This window comes from Macrosteles quadrilineatus, unplaced genomic scaffold (assembly GCF_028750875.1).
Source record: "Macrosteles quadrilineatus isolate MER2022 unplaced genomic scaffold, UCM_ALF_1.0 Scaffold_9__3_contigs__length_116548681, whole genome shotgun sequence".
In the NCBI taxonomy this organism is placed as follows: domain Eukaryota; kingdom Metazoa; phylum Arthropoda; class Insecta; order Hemiptera; family Cicadellidae; genus Macrosteles; species Macrosteles quadrilineatus.
Window position 1 is genome coordinate 68,380,719 of NW_026542602.1, and position 25,911 is coordinate 68,406,629.

A 25,911-nucleotide genomic window follows, 5' to 3' on the forward strand; every position below is an offset into this window, starting at 1 on the left:
GAAGGAGAAGCCTTCCTTGTAAAAAATCACAGTTCTGGATCTGATACTGACACAGTTGCTTTATTGATATAAATAGTTGCCCTTTTATAAACATGTGAGCAGACGTTTGAAGACTATTGGTACCTAAACAATTTAGGCATTTGTACAACATTAAAAAAAATATTTAAGTCGGCATGAATTTGGATATATCTTTTTCAATTGATTTACAGTGGTAAAATATTTCACTGATTTAACATCGACTATGGCACACTTAGTTTGAAGTTTTACCAATATGCTTGGAGGTAAATTCAATTAATTAGAAGCCGCTAATGTCGTTTTTCAAAGCGTTGTTTTGTGTACGTGTGAGAGTGAACGTTACGAGACAATGTTACTTCATTACACAATATAGCTTAGTATACTTCGTATATTATTTCGATAAATAACTGCTATGATTAATGTTAAATATATCATATTTAATATGAAATATTTAATATATTTTTTATCCAATTTATTTGATTTCGTATTGACAAACGTAATGTTAAATGTATTTATCATTCTAATAGACTAAAAAATATGCAACCAAATGAGTATAGTATTCATTTGGTTGCATATAAATTTTAAATATTTTGCACTTAATAAAAAAAATACGTATCCTGCTATTAACCTCGTATAAAATTGTGGAATGGAACTGAAAAACAAATATGCATGTATAAAATGCACCCGGACGTTTCCGCAACCGCTGGAGACATTACCGTCATCAACTAATACAGTTTAACTGATGGACATTCACATGATATTGCTCTCATGATATACACTGTATTTACTACCATCTGTTTGATACATTTCAATATTCTATAATCCAATATCCGCAGATAGCCAATGTAGCTGTCGTAACATTTGACAATACCGGATTAGACAGAATGACGTTTTGCAATTCAATTTCGTCTGCATTTTACTCGCGGCCTTTCTAAGGATTTATTTTCTCATCTACAATTGTAAAAAAAAATTGAAATACTTCAAAGATTCATTTTGAACATAGTGCAAATATAAGTACGGATACTATCCAGTGTAGAATATCTGGAAATTTTGTTTGGTTACCAAAAAGTGGGTACATTTTCTCTTTGTGGTGAAATGTAACACCGTAGTCATTGTGTCATTAAAAAGCGTAGGTGCTTTACTTAACTCCTGTGCATGATGAAAGTAAAATTGCACCGAGGAGTTTAGCACCATGGAAATAAAATTGCTGTATCATTACGTTGGCTAAATAAAAAACGCTTCAGAAACTAGTTAAATAAACCTAGTACTGTGATTGTTTTCACATTAGAAGAATACTCTGTTGAATGGCTACGTAATTTTCCAATTGAGTAAAAAGAGTACGTGTCTACAAAATGGTATACTTCCCAACTCAATATTAAGAAAATAATAATAAAGTAATGCCCATATTTCTACGTCATCCTACAATACGATGCTATCCATGATCTGTAGTTAATATTCGTATCAGTGCTGGTCTTAAGATACTCACTAATGTGTTAAAAAATTTAGGTAATCATATTATAGCTTTGTACTTAAGCCATTATTAGTATATATTTTATTTGAATGTCAGTAAATGTGAAGTAAATCTTCATTACGAATAAAAATAATAGTAACAAATCTATTTAGTTTCACATGACAAATCCTAAATTTAAAACTTTTGTTTCGTGTTCATTTTGTGGCTATAATGTTTTGCTAGTAAATAATCAGTTTATGTTGTCTTCTTAAGTGAGAAAAATATCATTTTCAATAGTAAAATTCTTAAACATATGAAAAATATCTGAAAAGATGATAATTTCAATTTGGGATTTCTATAAATTGTATGAACTGATTTGTAGCCTATGTGTTACTATATAAATACAGACGCGTGATTCATGACTATGAACATTAAATATCATGTGAAATATGCAAACATTATAAAATTACACACAGAAAACATTGTATTGTTCATGTCATCGTGACGAGTGATTTAATTTTAGTGGTTTTATCTTAATAATCTTAGTATGTAATTAGTGATCTTAGTGACTCCTAATGTCTTAAAGAACGAGAAATCCAATACAAGCTTTACTTATACAAGGTATGAAATAGTAATTTAGAAAGGAGGATATTTTTTCCTATCATGATTAATTGTTTTTAATAAAATAATATTGAACGCATTGTACATGATAGCAAAACGAATACATAGACGAACTCAATTTACTGTCTTAATGTTTCACAGAATAAAGTTCTGTGCTTAGCGAAGAGAAAGTGAATATTAAACGAGTGAAAGTAATTTGCTCTTAATTAGAAACATGGCGTTGCATAATTTCATCCAATTACTTTTAAACCCTTTTTGAGACCTGATGTCATGATTTTTACCGTGTGAAAATGTCTAAAATACTTTGTATGCTGAGTTATGTTTCGAACTGCTATAACTAACATGATTCAAAATTGTACCTTACAAATAAAAAAAATCTAATTGCAATTACAAAAATAATTTTACTTAAATATATCACTTAAATGTTTTTATTACGGAATCTATAGTAAAAAAGTAAAATATAATCAAAATAAAACTATGCTGTAAGGTAAGTACACATTGCTGCAAAGTTAATCTTTTCATTTCTAATAACTGAACTGAAAAGCCTTGTTTGAAAAGCAGTGGTAGGTAAACAAATTTACGAATCAGAGAAGCTCATGATTATTTTATAAAGCTGTAAAAGTCTTCGATACATATATTAATCTGAAGAAAGATTTGATAGGATTATGTGTTATCTTTGCAATAAGGCTGTTTATTTATGGATGCTTAGTCAGTAGACATTTCCACTTTAACTAACAGTAACTGCATGAATATAAGTAATGTTGACTATGAAATTAATTCAACGTAAATATATGAAGCAATAAAAGATCCTTAGGCTTGCCAAAATATAAATATTTTAGCGATATAATGATACTTTGATCCATTTAAAATATAATATGATTCATAATATTATATTTTAAATAATATTCGTACTGTGGATGAATTTTTTTGACGATATTCTACTTTTCAATTCTTATGGAAGGAAAATCTTTACAAAATCAAATTATGCTAAGCCTCAGTGCAAATTCCACCAGGAGAGGCTAAGTCGTAGTCAGTGTAAAGAACACTCTCTCACAATCCCTTGTAAGCCGGGGATCAACCAGAAGACTGTGCAACATCACGGCTTGTGCCTTGGAGAGTATATCACCTCAAGTACACATTTTATAGGGAGAGTAGCATAAAAAATACTCAACTATTAAAGAAAAAATGTATAGACAAACAATTACCATTGTCATATTAATTTTATTATAAATCTAGTATGAAAATCCAGCTAAAAATTAAGACATTGGGTAACTTTTCCAATATTTATTTTGTGTGCAAAAATAACACTAAAACCATGCACGTATTCAAATATCAAAAAGATATAAAGTCCTATTGAAACCCTGAAGAGCGTGTGTGGTATTTACATGTAAATTAAAGACCTTGTACTTATTGCATCTTAACTGTCCAGGCCAGTGTAAAGCTGTGGCCTTGTCCTCCACATGTGAGGACATCAGTCTGACAGCGGCTTAGGTTCACATTCATCACCTGGGATTGTCTTTACATTGGCCAAAGCTGCGCTAGTTGCAAATGAAACTCTACAATAAAACCTGAAAACAAAACAGTCCCGGCGAAAATTTTAAAACTCCAAGATGTTTTACTACTAGCAGGATCAATTGTGTTAATCATAAAAAAGACGAGGCCGAATTAATATTTCTTTCTTGTAAATATTTTTGTTATACTTTTCATTGCCAGCATTAAATAAATAATTGCTTAGTAAAATTACTATTATATTAAATTCATTAACTCCAGAAGAAATTATTATGCCAGTAAAAATAATTACATAAAACTTCTAACTATGGACAATTACTAAGCTTAAACTTAAATTGTTGGTTAATTACGAAACATAATTAGTAAAAATTAAATTTACTTGTCTTAAACTAATTAAGTCCTCAATTGATGCGGTTCGCTGGATTTAATCATCAAAGGCAATCAAGATCGAAGCTAACTTTATTAGCAGCTTTTATGTTGAAATATGGTGTTTACGAGGCTCTTGATTGTAGCTATTTGTGTCTCTAATTTATAAGAGAACATATGTTCTTAAATGTGACTTGAAAATGAACTTTTCTTTCAAACTGTTTTTCTCTGGCTAATCGTAATATACATCTTTTTAATTCAATGGAACCAAAAATGTTATTAACTAGAAATTAATACGCAAACCTTGATGATATACCAGAAATCAACACTTTATTTCTTTAAGTAAGGTAAGAAATACCTTAATTTTTAAAAATGGATATCCTTTTAAAGGTAACTGTAGAATGTGATTAGTTTAGAGTTTTTGTGGACGATATTAAGAATTTAACGGAACTCAAAATGTCAAAAACCTTAGCAAAAGGCTAGGGTTTACCAAATAATCAAATTTGAAAGGAATCTTCAAAGCAGATTTTTTCAGACCAGCTTGGTGGCTTCGGATTGATTGCTATAGTTTGGTTTTGATTTAGTTACATCGTGATTTGTATATTGTTTTGAGTAATAATATATAGTATGTAATTAGTGTCTGGAAAATGCTTAAGTAGGTTGGACAGGGTAGTAACGAAACTTGAGATGAGTTCGTAATCACTTGAAAGCAGGAGATTCATTTCCTCCCAAAACATATTAAAGTAAAAAAAAAAATTAGAAATGTCTATTCCGGAAAATGCAATATATATGTATCGTATGTATCGTATCTAAATACTTAACTTTACCTACAATTCTAGGAGTATGATTTAGTAGTATATCTTTCCCACCCTCCATCATCATATTTCAACAATTCCACATAACACTGCTCGGTGAGTGCTCGATGCTCTGATCTAGGGAGATGCTTAGCTTACAAGGCGCTATCATCTCGCTGTTGGGAATATTCTCGCTTTTTAAGCCGATTATTACCTCACCCACGCAATCTCGGCTTAGCCTTTGTTCAAAGTATAAAGCTTTGCACTTCATTTCATAATTTATTTTTCTGTTTACATAGACAACATTTTGAACTGTTTTTTTTTTTTTTTTTACGATAGTGACATTTTATGAATAATTTTTTTCAGGACCAATGCAACTGGTTCGAGCACTTATTTGTAAGCTTTATTGAATAGTATGATTTGAAATTGTGATGCTAAAATCTAGGCAAGTACATAACGCTCTATTTCAGTAATCATATGAAATGTAAATTTCAAACTTCTGCAACGTGATCGTTGTGTAATTATTACAATTTAAAATCGAGCCTAACGTGTCTTAAATAAGTAAATTGATTAAATCTTCTTTAATGCATCTCATTGTTAGATTAGATTATCTTAAAGTAGGATTTAGTAACATAAAAGCGTCATTTTACGCCATAATGTTCTCTGATATATTTAAAAACATATTGTCTTTACGTTACAAAGGTTAATAGATAGAAAAGTTTGTTTTTACAGAAGCAAAAAAAATAAAAAAATAATAATAAGTCTTTTAATTGCACCTATAATTCTATCATTAATTTTTGAGACAACAACAAGCAAAAGTCTGCCATTCGCATGATATTGTTAAATCTAAAGCCTTTATTATCCAAGTTCCATACGTGGTTAGGTGTAAGTGCTCTGATGTTGGGCAAATATTTACCCTTATTTACTTATTACTTACACTTGGCATTATCTTTTGAAAGATACTAAAACCTAGTACATTGTTATTCATTTAGTGGTAATATTTTGCTACTCAAATTGCTTTAAATAAACCAAAGGTATTTTAAAACTTAGTCGTATGCAGTGGGTTTTTGTTTCTATTATCAATAGTATATATGTTACTGTTTTCTTTTTCATAAATCAAAGGGAAGAGTGTAAATGTAAATCCCTTGAACTATGGAATGGGAAAAGTGACACTTATTATAAGAGTTACCACATTGAACCTTATTGTTGTATGTTATTGGTCAATGAAATATCTACAATAATGAAATTTGTGGGATAATTAAACAAAATTGCTATGTTTAGCAAACAATAGGTTGTAAAAATGTGAATAAGATTTCTTATTTCTTAATTGAAATTGCCTTTATAAGCTGCAGGGGTGCTTAGGGGTAGCGGGGGTAGGGGGTAGCTCAAAATTTTCAAATAGCAGGTATAGTCGAGTTTGGTATCATTTTGTAGGTCTTGATAAAACACAACAAATAACATAGAGAAAATAGAAATCGGACCATTAATAACAAAATGGCAGCTAAAAATGATTGAAACAATGGTTTTTTAAAGTAATTTTTTACTGCCATTTTGTTATTAATGATCCGATTTCTATTTTCTTTATGTTAATTGTTATGTTTCGTCAAGACCCCCGCGACCCATAAGCGCAACATTTTCAAAACTGACCATAATTATTGTAGATTTTTATATCCAAACAAGTTACCTGCAAACCGATTTCAAATATCTCAAATGGTTAAAAAGTTAAAGAGGGTGCAAGTTAAGTTTTTTGCCACCCTCATAGTTATTTGGATTTGAAACGTTTTAGGGCGCCATTTTGTTATTAGTGAGCCGATTTTGGTTTTTTTATGTCAATGTTTATGTTTCGTCAAGACCTGTAAAATGATACCATACTCGACTAAACTTGTCATTTGAAAATTTTGAGCTACACCCTACCCCTGCTACCCCTAAGGGCAAAATTTTCAAAATTGACCATAATTATTGAAGCCTCTCATATCTAAGAGGGTTGCCGCAAACCGATTTCAAATATCTCAAATGGTTGAAAAGTTAAGGGGAGGGGGGGTGCAAGTTACTTTACAGCCACCCTGTATAACACTAGCCACTATAGCCGTGCTTTACTGCGGGGTAATGAAGTATGAAAATGTCGAATGAAATTGTTACACACCTCCCTAACCATTTAATAAAGAAACAAAATTAAACTGTACTGCTAAGTTTGATATAAGTATGTTTCTGTTAACGCTAGGGCATATGGTTAACTACCTAAATTAATTATCTAATTATTATTTAATTAACTATTATTAGTTAGTTAATTATTAGCCCAACTGCATGGGTGGTTTTGTGTGTATGTTTATTGTATTTCAAGTTAAGAAATGGAAGTAAAATGTACATTCATTATTAACTAATTTAAAAAATAACTCTTTCAATAGGCCTTGTAGATTAAATACAGAATAATACAGATAGTGTATACTCCTCATCCTCATATAAATATTATTATACCAATTGTTCCGTGATATCCAACAGAATAAAGAAACGGTAAAATATTATTCAAACCATCTTTGAATATTTACGTACTCTGAATCGCATACAAATGCTGGCCATAGTTTGTAATTGAAAACCTATTGTAAGTTTAGTTTGTAACTTTTAGTAATATTTCCCGACCCTAGTGCGTAAGATTTTTATTTATATCTAATGAGAAATAACTTTAATTAGTTCTACCAAACATTTATATATATTGAGGTTTTTAATTTATTAACTTGACTTTAATTTATAATTGTACAGTCATTGTTAGGACAGATTATTGGTTTTTGGTTACATATAACAGGCCAATGTAGTTTCTCCTTTGTAACAATTCTTAAATTTGATTTAAATATATTTATTTAAATATAAATGTGACGGTTGATTGATGGAACTTGTTAAGGGACAAAAAACTTGTATAGTGGCAAAAATGTTCGTTTCATTTAGAATTTTTTAAATAGCACCATACAAATAACGTCTACTAATAGTTAAACTGTCCATTTTTTTGTAAAATATACGTTGTAAACATTTGGGAAAATCAGTTACATGCTTTTTAATGATTACCTTTACACAAGGATCGCAATATGTAGGCTGCATACTATACTCCAGCCATATAATATCTATATTGATTTAAGAGTTAAAAATAGTAACGTCTGTCAACAAATCTGACATGTTAATAAGTTTAGATTAAGTAAACGTTTATTCTGTCCAATATTATTTATTATTAAGACGTAAACCAACGAACAATACTGATTAAACATAAATTTTGTAAGGTTTTTTTAATTTTTAGTTTTTTTTTATAACATACCTTTTACCCAGCTCAATTTTAAGAATACGGAGGCTTTTTCTAGTAAATAATTGTGAATCCAATACCTTTTTTTATTGAATTGTGAATCTAATAACATATAAAACAAACAATCAATTATGCCTAAATATCCTGTGAATTTAATATAATGAATAATTAAATTAGTGGAACTGAAAGACTCCTAGGAGAGGTATTGAGGGAATAAAAAGTGTGAAATTAGGTGCTTTGTATGCGACACTTAAGTTGTCACCATCTGCGCGTCTCTAGCCAACGCTGTTATCCTATCAGGCTAAGGCCAGAAAAAAATTTAAACTCGAATCAAAAGGAATGATAATATTTTTTTGCTTTCCATACATCATCAATTATATCAATTGTTTAAGATGGGGACGCCTCTAGAGATTAATTTGAATTAATTATTCAACCCAAATATGAGTAAATGATGAGTGGCGCGATCTTGTAGTCTTGTTAGTGACTAAGGCCGACATGTTCCTTAGACACAGTAGTTAATTAATAGCCCATACAGACAATAAGGGACTAAGGGACCTGCAGTTGGTCATTCCTATATTGGAATCAGAACCACATTTCCACATTATCCAAATTTGCAAATGAGTATTCGAGAAGTGAGATCTAATCAAACTGAATACATTAAGTTGTGGAAAACATATTTAAGGAAGTATTAAAGTGTAGTTATGAGAGATTCAGATCGGCTAAAAATGAAAGCTGATGAGAGAGACTAGTTACAATGGCAAGCAAATTTCATCATATTATTATTATATCAGCATTATTAGTTCTCTGATAATGAGTTTCATCTGGTAACAGCGAAACTATTTTATACTTTTTTGCCCGATATGTTGCCAGTCAGATTAGACTTAGCATTCGAAGTGATGTATTCTTGTGTATCATATTATTGAATTATAAAATAATTATAAATGCCCAATGAACTATTTTAATTTACAAAACACCAACAGCCAAAATAAGCCATTTTAAAACGTTTTTATTAGCTCGCTTTCTTGTCTGGTACAAATTTTGCAATCAATTTTATACTAACTTCCCAATTATCTAGAGACTTGAAACTTGAAACATAGTTCACAAAAGGAAGAAATGCAAGATTATATCATTTAATTTTCATATTTCCCTTGGGCTACGCCCCATTGGCTTGTTTTTATTAACTCGCTTTCTTGCGAATTTTGATACTTTCTGATGAGCTAGAGACTTGAAACTTGAAACATAGCTAACAAATGGATGACAATGCAATATAATATCATTTAATTTTTATATTTCCCTTCTCGCAGGATGAAGTTATGTTTTTCAACAAATGTATCACTAAACTGGAAACGAAACTATATAATAGTAATCAAATCAATCAGATGCTAACGTAGGTAAGAACAGCAGTTTTCGAATTCGTCTAACGGATTCTAAATAAATTGTTTATATATGACAGTATGAAGAGCATTTAAGGGACTCAGTATCTCCAAAATAGTACCTTATACCGCTTTCCTAATAATAACTGTGCATATTTTCTGACCTAACCTATATACTTATATTTATATAGCAATTTAGATCTTGGTTACCTTACATCATCTACATTGGCCACATCAAGATAGATGGTAAAATATTAGATGTTTTAAGAGTTATTAAAATAATGTACAATTAAATAAAACTTTCGTTTCAAACAATAATCATTGCCTCACATATTATGACGTAAGTTTTTACATAAAAAAAAACTAACATACGTAAAGCGTGCATATTGGTCTCAAACACTATAAACACCTGAAAGTAAATTAGCTTGCACGGTTGTTTGTGATAAGCTGTGCAGAATGCTCTGTGTACCTCAGGCTGGATTGTTGATTGTTAAACTTTTCTGTGTGTTTGATAATCTCGCATACCCACTATCATTTTGATACAGGGAAAAAGCATATTTGTGTCGCTGTTGGTGAGTTGCGGCCCAAACCTCATTTTGCGTACGAGTTGCGGCCCGAGTATAAACAGGATAATTGCGGCCAAGGATATGGTTGGTTTAATGGTACATAAAATAATCATACATAATTTAAGAAATCAGTTTATTTGGTCAAATCTATAAAAGGTCTGATAAATCACTCCATTGTTATAGGTTTGTCATTGTCCATAAGTTTATTGTGTTGGAAAAAATTTTAAACTAACTGTTTTTACAAAATCAACCCGTGTAATGTCTCCATTTGCTAACTTGGTCATCTGCTGCCTGATGAAAGCTTCTTTCTCAATTATAATTTTAGTGTTTTTTGAAGTTGTGGGATTCCTGCGCTTGATGTACACTTCTGTTTGAAACCCAAGAAGAACATCTAAAAGCAAGTATATGTTTGAATTGAATTGAATTGAATTGAAATTGAATTGAATTGAAAATGTCTTTATTCATATTATATACAGTGGTATACATCGAATGGCGTCATTATACTAAATTACAGCTAACAAACTAATTTCTTTACATTTCCTCCATTAGCCATAAGGTACATATTTAAAACAACAGTTGATCATCATAAACAACAAAAAGTATGGTTGTCAGAGTTCATCAAATTTATATAATGTTTTATTTGTCAAATGCAGTTTTAATTTTTTCTTAAACATGTTTACATATTTAACGTTTCTCAATTCCACAGGTAGCCGTAGTAAAAACTTAGCACCCGCATTTAATGGTTTTTTATTATAAAACTCTAGCCTGTGGAAATCAATGGCAATTTGATTTCTATTTCTTGTAAAATAGGAATGGCTGTCACCTAACCTGGGAACCAGATTGTTTATACTTAGTTTTTTAGCATGAAGTGCTGTGTGAAAAACATATAAACTGTAAACAGTCCAAATCTGTAAAATGCTGACGAACCGAATCACCAAAATTCAAATTCATTATGATTCTTATCGCCCTTTTTTGAAGAATAAGAATTCTATCCAAATTTTGTTTTGATGTACCTCCATAGATTTCAATGCCATAACTGATTGCTGATTCAATAAGAGAAAAATAAATTGTTTTTAATGTATTTACTGAGCAAAAATTAGACATCCTATATAAAGCATACAATCCAGAGGTGACTTTGTTAACTACATGATCTATGTGGAGATTCCATGATAAATTTTCATCCAATGTTAAGCCTAAAAATTTGGTAGAAACAACTTTTTCCAAAGAGTGGTTGTTTATTTTTATTACTGGATTTACTGAATTTTTACTTCTTCCTGCATTGAACATGATAAAATTGGTTTTACTTGTATTTAATAATAGTCTGTGATTATTTAAAAAGTTATGGATACCCAATAAAGCTGAAGAAGAACTATGTTCCAAATTATTTATTGTATTGCTACTAATTTTGAAACTTGCATCATCTGCATATAGACAAAGTGTTTTTGTTGAGCCATTTTGAAAAGAATGTGGAATATCTTTTAGATAGCACAAAAACAACAGAGGTCCAAGGATAGAACCTTGCGGGACCCCATGCTGCATCTGTGCTAGCGAAGAATGACTGGTGACTGTTTGATTATTAATGGTACTTTTTATTTCAACAAATTGTTTTCTATTAACCAAGTATGAGCTAATCCAATTTAAAGTATTGCCATTGATTCCCAGGCCTTTGATTTTGTTTAAAAGAATTTTGTGTGAGACGCTATCAAAAGCTCTGCTCAGGTCCAAGAAAATACCTATTGTTTTCTCTCCTTTATCCACAGAGTCAATTACCGAATTAATGAAATCTATGCCAGCAGTAATAACTGATCTATTTGGTCTAAATCCATGTTGTTCCTTATCATGCAAACAATTGGTTTCTAGAAAATGTACTAACTGATTGTAGGCTGCTCTTTCAAAAATTTTAGAAAAGGTTGGTAATAATGATAATGGCCTATAGTTGGCTAGATTTTGTGCATCTCCTTTTTTGAGGATCGGGATTACCTTTGCAATTTTGAGTTTTGACGGAAAGATCCCACTAATAAAAGAGGAATTGATTAAGTGGACTATTGGTTTTATTAGTTGATTACTTGCTTTCTTTATCACTATCATTGGAACCTCATCATATCCAGTTGAAAGTTTATTTGGAAAAGAACTTAAAATTTTTTTAATTTCAATTTCTGTAACTGGTCTAAATTTAAAATTTTGATTTGTGAAATTATTGAAACAAGGCAGAGCATCATTGTTATTTTGACTATTTGGATCTAACTGTGGAATTATCGAACGTTCAACATAACTGGAGAAAAAATCATTAAAATGTCTACAAATTTCCTGCGGATCATCTAATGTATGGTCGTTATATACAATTTCAATGTTGCTACACTGTTTTTTCTTATTACCAATCTCAGAGTTGAGGATCTGCCAGGTTGTTTTACTAACGTTTTTAGATTCTTCTATTTTATTTTTATAAAAATCTTTTTTTTTTATTAATTAAATTCTGTTTGTAATTTTTCCTTAAAGTTTTAATTCTGTTAAACATTTGTTGATCCTTAACAACTCTGGCTTCTATACTTAACTCTACAATTTTCTGTCTATCTTGTTTTAAATCAGGTGTTATCCAACTATCATTACAATTCCTGGACCGTTTTTTAACTTTAGGAAAAACTAAATTGAAATAGTACATAAAAATGTCATGAAAAGTATCAAATTTTACATCAACACTAGCATTATATACACTAAACCAATTCTGTCTTTCTAATATCGTACCAAACAATGACAAATTGCTTTCATTAAACACTCTAGTTTCTCTTGTCACATATTTATTTTTGTGCTTAATTTTGGCTTTATTTAAGTATTCTCCAACAGAAGGATCTACAGATACCATTAGCCCATCATGGTCCGATAATTGTGTGTCAATTCCCTCGACTCTAATTGAAAGCTCATCAAAATTAGTCAAAACATTATCTAATGCGGATTCTGTAGTACAAGTTATTCGGGTAGGAAAATTAACTAAAAATCTCATATTGTACAATTGCAAAACATCATTGAGCTTTTGTCGATTTGAGTCATCCAAAACATTTATGTTAATGTCACCTACAACTAATACAAATTTGAATCTCTTAATTAATACTCTTAAACAAAAACATAATTTTTCTAAAAATACTGATACGCTAGAACTAGGAGATCGATATACTGCCATTAAAACAAAATTCAACCCAACTGTTTTGTACTCAACAACACAGCATTCAAATTCTTTTTCTAAAATTATGTTTTGAATACAATTTAAGTTTACTTTTTTATACTTCATGCTATCCTTACTTAAAACCATGACACCACCTCCAACAGATAAAACCCTTGAAAAGGAGGCATTTATACTGTAATCTTTTAAGTTGAACCTTTCTATTTCAGAATTTACCATTTTATGTTCATTTAAAACTATTATATCAGGGTTTAACTCATTAATTGTAATTTCTAGGGACTCTATTCGTGATGGCAGATGTTGAATATTAATGTGAAACAAATTTAATCCTAACCTATAATTTACTGTTGAATTAACATTACTCTGAATTGATTTGGTAAATTTACAGACATTGTGTAACCTTAAGTTATTTTTTGTGGCACAAAAAGGTCGTTTTTTTCATTTGTTGAGCCAGACAAAGAATCAGGTTTTAATTTTGATGATGATGTCTCAGGTGACATTAGGGAGACTTCGCACACAGGTAACACATTATTGCCCTTTTCACTGACACTTTCACTATCACACTGTGGTGCTGTGTCGCTGCGGCTGGTGGAAAAGGTTGAAACTTCGTTGTCATCACGCTGCTGCCTCTGGGTGGTGGGAACGGTCGACACTTCGCTGTCAACTCGCTGCCGCATCTGGGTGGTGGACTCCACAGCAATTGCTTGTTCAAGATTTCTCAGGAACTCAGAATGCAGGTGTTTGTTCTTGTACTTTTCTCTGTAGTATTCATCAGATGACACTATGATAACTGTTGCATCAGTGGACCTCTGGAATCTGACAATGTGTTTGGCAAAATGGAGAAGTGGTACCTGATCTCTTGAGCATCCTAAAGGCGAGCAAATTAAAGTTTTTAATTTATGCTTATTGAATTGATCAATGATTTGGTCAAAAGCAGCATCATAAAAAGCATACTGGTTATTTTTTGGTTTCTGAAAATATTTTAGTTTTGTTACTAGGCTAAATACATGAGCCCCATTGTCAATTGTTTGTAAAGTCAAGTTAGGTTCGCAATAATCATTAGCTGTTGGTTTACCAAACTCCTCTTTAAAGGCAACTGCTACCCCTGCACTTTGGATGGGCAGTATAAAAAGAACCATTAAATTTTGAGTGAAAACTCTCGCAGCTGTTTGTGGTTCTGTTGCAGGAAGCAGAGAAGCGATGTTAGGTGGAAGGTTTGTATCAGGAGATACGTAGCTGTCAAACACATAGTTCATTGGTAACACTTAGCTTTAAGAAAGACTTATACTTTTTATCACAGCATGGCCATCGCTGAACATCGTTCTTCAATGTTTTATGAAACCGAAACTCGAACCCCTTATAAACTACGAGCGGCTTTGACTTCTCACTAATAATAAACTCCATAAGAATATATTTAGAACATTCACCAAGCACAGCAGTGAAGGAACTGATGGACACCTACATTCCTGTACGTTGTATACCTGTTTATACTTGGGCCGCAACTCGCAAACACCATTAAATTACACGTGGATTAGAAAATTTAAGTTAATGGTTTAACATAATGATCGGTAGGGTATAGGGACCTCACGTTCCTCTTGTATTGAATAGCTTATATTAACATCAATCTCTTTGCCGACTTAATGAAACGATTAGGACTACCTTGGTCAAGTAAATTTACTGATATAATAATTCGGCTTACCACAATAACATGCCGTAATGTGATAAGATAGTAGGTAAATCTTATAGTAACCTATTTGTAAACCTATTATAAAAACATTAACTTATCACATGGGCAACAGCTATGTAGAGTGTTTATACAAAAATAGGCAGGCTGTTGCTATCATAAGCTTGTTCAATAGTTAATACTTGCCTTTTTTGAGTTTATATTGTGCGTAGGCTACTTGCAATTGGTTGTGAAGACCTTATATGTAACCGGAGTTTTCGATTTGAGAAATTAATCTTTGGTTCAATGATAAACCTTAATCACTTTTATAATGATAATAAGTAGTTTACTTTTTCGTGTATTTTTATTGTTTAAATTTATCTTTGTATGAATAAAAAACTAAAAAATTATATAAATTATAAAATTATAAAGGTAAAAAATTAATATTTTAACTGAAAGGACAACATAACAATTTAGTGGGCAAAAGATTTCCTACAAACATTCTGGAGCTCAGTTGGTAAGGTAATATCACGTAACATAGTCTAATTAAAGTTAATTTGATACTGAGAGTCAATTTAATGGACTAGGTCCATTAAACTTCACTAACTTCACTCCCCTGTCTCTGCCAACATGGACTCATCATGTATCCAGTTGAATCATTTGTCCAGAAATGTTTAATAATGATTCAATATTTTCATCCATCTTAAATTAGGGTTGTCATTTCTCTGGTAATGCAAACAGCAAACCATACCTTCCTTGTCTATTTGCCATTGTTTGGCATGAGGCCATGATACTTGACTCTCGATGGTCCCATTATTTCGACAAGCAAGTAGTTTGAAGCTGTTAAAGCCATGCACACCACTGGGGACGCCACCACCCCAGGAGCTGGAGAAATTTCGAGATAGCGCTGGGTACTAGGGTTTGCAAGATGCATCCTGCAATGCATGATACCTGATTCTGTGCATTTAACATGATAAAGCATGTCGTCCGCAAGGATGTCACCTTGATCTACACCTACACAACTCTCACAGATCTACAAAGCTGACTAGAAAATATACATGATAGCAAGCCCATCACTAGTCAGTTATTGCTCCGCTCACATCTCGTACTGACAGTGCAGTAGGTCCTTGAATAAAGGTTAAGGGGCAGCTACTCGGTAGGATCAAGATTTCTTTTGAAAATGTTCTCAACAATTCGAAACATGAAGAGGAATAGCACAGTGTTCTACTGATTAATAATTGATACCCGTGCTAATTTTCTCAACAGCACTTACATAATACTTAGTTTGCTGTTTAAGTTCTTTTAAATAGTAACAGTGACGATTTCACGTAAAAGCAGCAAGATATTAAGATAAACAGGAGTAATTTGTGATAGAATAGAGTAATAGTCCTCGCATAAATGCGTAAGCAATTAAATTGAAGTTATTTTGAATATAAAGGCTTTAAGTCATATTTACATAAAAAGTTTGTTATTTACTCAACTAACAATAACAAAGAACACCTTAATATATAGGATACAGTCAATAAGCAAGAAATGTCATACGAGGACGTACTGGTCGGTGGTGTCTGTGAGGAACCCTTGTATGATGTCTGGCTCTTGTCAGAACACACCATCCCTGAGCATCGTTCGAAGCCTCGTCAGGGGGGTCAAACTGCTCATGAATTCCAATGAATCAATTTTCAGATTTATACAGTATGACAGTAGTAGTAATAGAACTTATAATATCTTCCACAGAATAGATGCCTCCCAGCCATACACATTTTAAATACCACATATCCCTCCCTCACCAGCCTTGTCTATGAATAGATAGTCAAGTATTCGCATGGTCAGTAACCGTTTGTCAGCGTTGTCTCCCTCTCTGCTTCCTGAGCTGTGACGGATATAACATTTAACGTAAGTACAACTTTTGGTTTGATCAAAAACCTGTTTGATCAAGGGATAGTAAACTTCCATGTTTTTCGGATCATAAGGTCAATACTCTGTTGCACGTAATTTCTTTCTTAATTGCATTGAAAGCATTTCCACAACTTCTGGACCATTTATACATCAGAAGAACTTCATTCGGTGGATGAATTAAACTTGCTAGATCAGGTATAAATTAACTGTAATAATTGACAAGACTGAGAAGTTGTCTAAGTTCTGAAACGTTTTTAGGCCTAGGGGAGTTTAAGATTGCTTTAATCTTATCTTCTGTTTTGTGCATTCTTGGGAGTGTCTCCCTGAACACTTACAATGGGAACCCTGTCTCACTTTCTAACCGTTTATGAGTGGCTTCCTAAACACTTACTAGGAGAAATCTCTCTCACTTTCTGAGTGGATCCCTAAACACTTGAAATGGAAATCTGTCTTTCTAACTGTTTCTGAGTGGCTACCTATACCCTTACAATGGGAACCCTGTCTCACTTTCTAACTGTTTATGAGTGGCTTCCTAAACACTTACTATAGTTCGGCCGCTTAGAAAACGACCTGCGCGCTAATGCTAAACAATGCTGGAGGAGGTCGCTTTCTGTGAGAAATCTCACTCACTTTCTGATTGGATCCCTAAACACTTGCAATGGAAATCTGTCTTTCTAACTGTTTCTGAGTGGCTACCTATACCCTTACAACGGGAGCCCTGTCTCACTTTCTAACTGTTTATGAGTGGATCCCCTACACACTTACAATGAGAATCGGCCTCATTTTCTAACTGTTTATGAGTGTCTCCCTACACACTTACAATGGGAACCCTGTCTCACTTTCTAACTGTTTATGTGTGGATCCCTACTGTAATGTTCGTACTCACTGAACTATTTCTTAACACAACTTAAAGCACTTGTAAGACCGGGGTTAAAATAAGAAGGCGCATTGTAATGAACTGAATACCGCCGGTTGACATTAAATGAGTGATGGAGTGTTACATAGTGAAGCCGGTGTAGGTAGCGGGCAACTGAGGTCGAGAGGAGCATCATACAGGACAGGTGGGGAATAGGACGCTATCTGTGATTGGTTAATGTTCAACCAACGGTATTAATTTATTCAAATGAACTATACGTTACAGCACTGTTGCCAATACAAATATTAAATGTTAATGTTATGTTAAATGTTATAAATCAATATGCATGTATTACATTTCCTCCCCCTTATCTTTTTGACATAATAAGTAATAATTTTAAAAGTTTAAATATGAACATCTACAGTGGATTAGACATGACAAAACATAAACAGTACGGTAATCAAATCAATAGTACACCCAACAAATACAATGGAACAAATCAATAGTACACACAACAAATACAATGGAAACACATAAAAATATTCCTAAACCAATAACAAAACACAGTACTTCATAAATGATACGGTAAAGATTGTAGCAATAATATTTACAAGTTTAACTTCACTACTGGTTTATGTTCTCTGACTGGGTACCTACGCTCAGATCTGACAGGTGATTGTTTACTATTATCAGCTGTTACTGCCCGCTGCGGGCTCGGTGCGGAAATGACGTCACCTTGTCTGTGGTCAGGTACACGTGGAGAGGTGGAATGACGGTTACTGGAACTGGAGGGGCGGGGAGAAAAGGAACTGGAGCGGCGTTTGTTGGAGCTGGTGGGAGTGGCAATTAAATATTTTGAGGGATATAAAATCTTCTATACAACCGATCAAATACAAGATTTAAATAGTTCTATTTGTGGAATTTTATGTTTATCATTTTTATATTCTTTATAAAAATGGATTCATTTACTATAACATTTTCAGGTACAGAGCCAGAGCTAAAGTCAGTGTTCTTTCCTCCCATGGAATTAAATGATGATTATGTAATTGGATTAGTAGATTTTCAAAGTTATAATTCTATATTTAATGTTAAAAAACCTCTAAATACTTTAACTTATTACAAAGTAGAGAAAATAACATTACCAAAGGGAGAGATCTCAGTTGATGATTTAAACCAGTTATTAAATAATAAACTTAAAGTTATAGTAGATAAGAACGGAGAAGCATTAATTAATACTAAATCCAAACTTTTATTCAAAGGGCTTATTCCAAAATTAAATCAACTTAAAGGCAACAAATTAACCATTAGAGAAGGTGATTATGTTTTCTATTATGACCACAATGCTCCAGTTACAATAGAAATTTCTGAAGGAACATATGAGGTGGTTGAACTTGCAAAGGTAATTCAAAAGCAAATCCCAGACTTTTTCCTTACAGCTAATAATAAAACTATGAAAGCGACATTACTTTCTAGCCACGTGTTTGATTTAAAAAAACCATGTTTAGGGTCTGTTTTATTGGGATTTAAAGGTGTTTCTACTCCTGGTGTTCAGTTTGAATCTACAAATAAAATAAACATTAATAATGTAAATGTGATTAGAGTAAAATGTAATATTGCAAATGGGTCCTATTTAAACGGCAACAAATCACACACCATACATAGCTTTTATCCAGAAGCTCCTCCTGGCTACAAAATTATTGAAGTTCCAAGAAATATTATATATTTTCCTGTAAATAAGAGAAGTTCAGATGTTGTCAGTATTACATTTGCCGATCAACACGACAAGGCAATTGACTTTAACGGAGAAGAAACTACAATTACTTGTCATATAAAAAAGATATGAGAATTTATAAGAGTGGGTAGCTATCTATAAGTGTACAAAATGCTAGGTTCCTAAAGTCAATAGGACTAAAGTTAAAATTTTCTATTAATAAAAATGGAAGATTTTCTAGACGTTACAGGGAAATCCCAATTCGACGATAGTGTGGTTAAAATTACAAATCACTCCTATGTTCCACACAACACTTTAGCAATAAATAATTCTTATGAAATTCGAATATGTATTAATAATCGAGATTTGCTAACTCTCCCATGTAGGAGTTATCTCTATATTAAGGGAGACATTGAGAATCATGATAAAGGTCATTTTATAAATAATGCATTTGCGTTCTTATTTGATGAAATTAGATACGAAGTTGCAGGTAAAGAAATGGACATTGTAAGAAACCCAGGAGTTTCTAGTCTTATGTCCCAAGTGTAAAATTGACGTTAAAGGAAGAGTTAGGGCACTGCAATGTGACGGAAAATGTGACAAGTGGCACCATATTGATTGTGTAAACGTAGATGCAAGAGATTATAAAAAATTGAAGGAATTAGGGGACGTGGCCAAGTGGATGTGCGATGTTTGCTCTGCCAGGATAGTGACCATGCGTACGTTGAAAATCGGCGCTATTGACGATGCAAACCTTCACGAGCTAGTGGGGACTGCGATGAAAATGATAAGAGAAGTAGTAAATGAAAACTCTAACATAAAAATTAGGCTTACTAATGTTGAAACTAACCTAGAGGAGTTGAGGTTAAGTCAGCATGGTGAAACAACCGAATCAGTAGAGCAACAATCGATTAAGTCATCCGATGCACCCAGTAAAAAATTGGATATATCGAATGGTCGAGAATCAGAATCGTTGCAGCCTAGCACCAATGAAACAACTGGAACACCAAATAATATCATTGTCGCGGGAATTGAAAGTGCCGACGAAGATATTGTTCCACCAAACTCTGATGCCCATACTCTACCTACTACAGGCGCATTATCTCCAAAACGTCCTTGGACTGATGTTGTTATAAAGGGGAAAAAGAAATACAACAAAAATCTCAGTGTAGAAATAGAACCGAATCGGCCAAATCAAGAAGGCCGTGGAACCTTGCTGAACCCAAAAACGTATGTGAAACAGGACGTGAATTGCCGTCTGCACCAAAGAAAATCTAATGTCAACTCTGATCGTCGCCAGAAATCAAATGTTGTGGTGGGAACAAAGGACGCTACAGAATTATTAGCCACCGAGAAAAAAGCTTGGCTATATCTAGGACGACTGCAAAGTGACACAACAGTGGAAGCTGTTAAGAAGTTTATCTCAGATTCATTTAGGGATGTCCAGGCCACAGTAGACAAACTGGAAACAAAGGGAGAAAGTGCAAGTTTTAAAATTGGAATAAATTTTAACAAGAAAGACGACCTCTACAACAGTTCTGTCTGGCCAAAAAACGCTATTGTGAAGCGTTTTTTATTCAAGAGGGGGAAAATCAGAAACCCAGTTTAGTGTTTGGGGACAAGGTGGGTCCTAGTGGTGCAGAGTTGGGCCTAACCTCGGATATTGAAGGTAAGGAGAATTTTAAGTTATCCTTTGTGAACGTACAGAACCTAAGGACAAAATTCAATTTAGTCTCTCTATTTGTAGAAAATACACAACCAGATATGTTATGTCTAAGCGAGCACCACTTAGATAGCCTAGAAGCTGACTATTATAATAATATTGGAAAATTGAAGTTAGCAAATAGTTATTTCCGCTCGAACCATAAAAATGGCGGTGCGTCTATCTACCTTAGGGAGGATTTTCTTTTTACTACCATAGAAACTGATGCCTTCTGTATAGAGCTTGATATTGAACTTTCCGCCATTAAGGTAACAAGTCTAGAAATTGACTTAATCATAGTCTCTGTGTACCGCTCTCCTGACGGTAGCAAAGAAAACTTTTTTCACTTTTTGGACAGGTGCTTAGCCAACCTAAACAAACTAGGTTTGCCCATCATCCTGGGAGGAGATGTTAACATACGTCTGAACGACAACAACAATGATTTTAATATGTTTAATTGTTTGCTCCAAAGCCATGGACTCTACATTGCAAACCGAGCGCCCACTCGAGGAAGGAACAGCTTGGATACCATCGCAACTTCGCTGGACTCGTGGGACTACAACATCCTGGTCATCAACCCGATCATTGCGGACCATGAGGCCCTGGTAATGAATGTGAAACTGGGAACTTCGGTGAGTAGAACACCTACTTTACCTTGGCACATTAACTATGTTAAATCATTTAGAAAATTAAGTAATGACATTTTACCCATGTTTAGAGCAGCTCTAGCCTGTGTTGACTGGTTTGACACAATAGGTGACATTTCAGACCATCCAAATGACTTGTTCAACAGGTTTTTTAACAGAATTTCAGAAATTTATGATCAGTTTTTTCCTGTGTACACCTCGAAGATAGTTTCTAACCACTGCCACCCGGTGGACAAAGTCAAACCTAGGCCTAAGTCTAAAGATTCTAGTAATGCAAACACCTGGTACACTCCAAGACTAAGCCAACTTAGACATCTAGTCCTAGCCCTAAATGACCGTAGCAAGTTGTGTAGTAATGACACAGACAAAATCAGGTTCCATAACTATTATCTGAGAACAAAGGCTATTTATAGACAGGAAGTCGACAAAGCAAAAAAGGAAGCAAATATTTTCTTAATAACTAACTCTAGCAATCCATGCAAGGCGGCCTGGAATCTTGTAAATGGTGTGGCAAAGTCTAGAAAAACAAAAAGTAGGCCTAATGTGAGAGAAAGTCCAGATGAGTTTAACCAGTTCCTACTAAATGAAGTTGATAGGCTAGTTACCTCTATTCCTGATAGCGATAAAACTATGGCAGAAATATGTAGGCCTATACTAAATCTGGGTAAGGAGAATGTGAAATTGGATAGGTGGGTTCCCGTTGGTCCTCAGAAACTTGTTCGGCTGGTCAATAAATTTAAGAACAAGAAATCCCTCGACATCTATGGCATGAGCGTGAATGTGCTTAAATGCATAATTGAAGTTATCGCTTATCCTCTTAGCATTGTACTAAATAGGTGCCTGCAGGAGGGCTGTTTTCCTGATGCCCTAAAGCTATCCAGGACAGTTCCCGTATTTAAGAAAGGGGACCCCGAATCAATGAAGAGTTATCGACCAATATCTATTATCCCAGTTCTGGCAAAGGTGTTCGAGGCAACCATGAAAATTCAACTTGTGAGCTACTTTGAAAGTAACGGGCTTTTTGTAAATGCCCAACATGGTTTTAGGTGTGGCAAATCTACTGCCACGGCTGTTGCCCAGCTTGTAACTGAGGTCCTAAACGCTTTCGAGGCAAATGAATCTCTGGCTCTGGCTCTCGCGGACCTAAGCAAAGCTTTCGACTGCGTCCCTCATGCCCTGCTTGTCGAAAAACTGAAAGCTTACGGAGTCTGTGGTGAGGTGCTTTCCACCTTCGCATCCTACCTGGCAGGTAGGAAACAAATCCTCACCCTGAATGGAGTCAACTCTTCCCCCCAACCCGTCAACCATGGAGTGCCCCAAGGTTCGGTCATTGGACCGGTTCTCTTCTTGGTCTTGATTAACGACCTAGGTGTGCAGGGAGACATACTTCTATTCGCAGACGATACCACCTTTTCTGCAAGAGGCAAAACACCTGACTTGGCCCAGGAATCGGTAACAGGAAAATTTGTTATGGCCAAACAGTGGTTCCTTGACAATAAGCTGAGCTTAAACGAAGATAAGACACAAGAAATTGTATGTAGCCTCAGTTTAAGCCAATCATCAACTTCTCCGGAAGTTAAGTTACTGGGTTTTACCCTGGATGCTAAATTAAGCTGGAACAGTCACACGGCTAACATCTGCCTAAAATTAGCAAAAGTAACACGTCTCCTCAGGTGCCTAAAGCCTCTAATATCTAAGGAGCACCTATTAATGATCTATTATGCACTGTTTCACAGTCATGTTATGTATGGGCTTCAGCTGTGGGGACACGCATCGGGATGCAAAAATATCCTACTCGAGCAGAAAAAAGCCTTGAGAATCATAGACTCGGCTGGTTTTCTCGACCACTGCAAACCTATATTTGCAAAACTCGAAGTCTGCACTGTGTTTAGCCAGTACATTCTGCTTAGCCTGCTTTATGTCAGGGAAAACCTACCTTTACTAACTATGAGAGGGGACCTGCACCCATATAACACCCGAGGGAGGGAAAAGATTGATATCCCTTTTTGTAGGCTGAGTAGAAAGAAGGAATGCTTCCCAGTCCTGGCAATAAAACTTTTCAACACGCTCCCAACTAGTGTGAGAAATCTGGAGGTCGGGAAGTTCAAGACTCGGATAGAGCGATGGTTGAGGAAAAATCCTTTCTACTCCATTGAGGAATATTATAAAGCAGATACCAAAAATATATAAGGCCTAGCTCGGTAAAGACCTGCCGCCAAACACACAACCCAAAATATGTAAATAGTGTACAGTTTTTAAAAGTTTATATTTGTTGTACAGTCCTAAATATTAGTTTTAAAAGTATTACTGACGCCATCTATCCAGTGTCACTGGTCAAAGATGAAGGAAAGAAGTATGAAGTAAGTAAGTATGAAGTATGAAAATATTGAGCTCTTACAATAAAACTACTAAATTGTCAAATGTGGCATTTGATTCTGACACAAATTTAAAAGAGTTCCATTAAGGTGGTAAATTTAGTTCATGTTTGCCATTAGAGCTGTTAATGGGTGTATTTGAGGATTTTAATAAGGTATTAGTAAATGTCAAACAAGAATTGGTGTTGAAAAGATCCAAAAATGATTTGAATTGAATATTAACAACCGCTAGTGCTCCAGCCAGTGGCACTGCTGATTTGATTCCCAAAATTACACTTAACTCGATTCAATGGGTGATGCCACATGTGATACCATCCGATGGGGAGAAGTTACAATTACAAATGATGTTATTGCAAAATAAAAATTTGCAAATTGAATTTAGAAGTTTAGAGCTGCATGAACTTCCATCATATCCCAATACTACAAGACATACATGGTCAGTAAAGACATTAAAAAATCTCAAAGTATTTCTAAACTCTGAATATTATCCTTATAGTGATTTAAATCTCGACTTTGAAAATGGAGATGTCTCTAAAGCTTATGAGATGTTTATGAGGTTTAGAGAGACTTACTATAATACTATCCCAGATCCTATGATTAGTAGGGCTGAGTTTATGAAGAAATATCCACTAATTGTAATAGACTGTTCTAGACAGAACGAAACAGTGAAGGGAAGGAATTGTTGATATTAAATTAGAGATTGAAACTGCAGAAAATGTGCCAGCAAATACATCTGCATATTGTTTGATAATACATGATAAAGTGTTTGAGTACAATCCTTTGTCAAATGAGATAAATAAAATGTAAATAAAAGATGAAAAACATTCAACAAGAATTGGTTGACTCTGCAAATCAAATACGAGAGAAATATAGAGCTTTAAAACGTGGCAAGTTTCTAGAGGCTGAAGAGAGGTTCCAAACATTCCAACCTTTAATAGAGCCATTACAAGAATTAAAAAAATCGCCAAAACAGAGAGGCCTCGAATGGAGATTCTCCCAATGACTCCATCTAGAATACCAATAATACCAAGATTACAACCATTACAGCAATCCACCCCACAGAAATTAGATTTTGGTCTTTTAGCATCAGACTATTTAGGAAATTACCTCAGTAAAAGTAGTATGACAGACACTACATATGGTATTAGACGAGAAGCAAATAAATTTTTTATTGGAAATAAGGAAGTTGATATTGCCAATGATGATGTTACAGTTGCAAATAAAACCTACAAGGTGACAAAAGGTTTGTGGCAATTGTTAACTTTAAAAGAACCTGAGGATTATACTCCGGCTGATTTGCAAAATTATAAAGAAATTTTGGAAGCTACAAATGGACATTTAAAGAGTTACAAAGATGGTGCACCAATTTCAAGTAATAGACATACTAAATATCTTAATATAATTAAACCTCTATTTAAATCTGTTGGTGAAGGTTTGAGACAAGTGACTGGTAATAAAATTGACTATATTTTTATTGGGATGATCCTAATGAGCTTGTAGATAGGTTAAGACTTCTTTGGCTAAGTCGGTAACTCAGGAGTGGATAATGAAATAGATTCCATTATTGAGGAATTGAGAGAAAGTGGAATTATTTATTAAATAAAAATATGTTTATAGATAAGGTTTTATCGTTTATATAACCCATATAATAAGCCTGCAGAACCCAGGGCCAATAGTGAACCTACTTTAAATTTACAAGACGATAGTTGGAATTGTTTAAACCGTAAAATTAGTAATGTTAAAGATGGGGAGTTTGTAGATGATGTATCAACTTTGAGACAGACATTAACTAGAAAAGGTGATGTCTTTTTACAAGGTAAAACTAAATATGAGTTTTTAGAATCTAAGAATAAAAATTGGAATGCTAAAAAACAGAAAATTACTAATGTGGAAAAGGGTGAAAGTT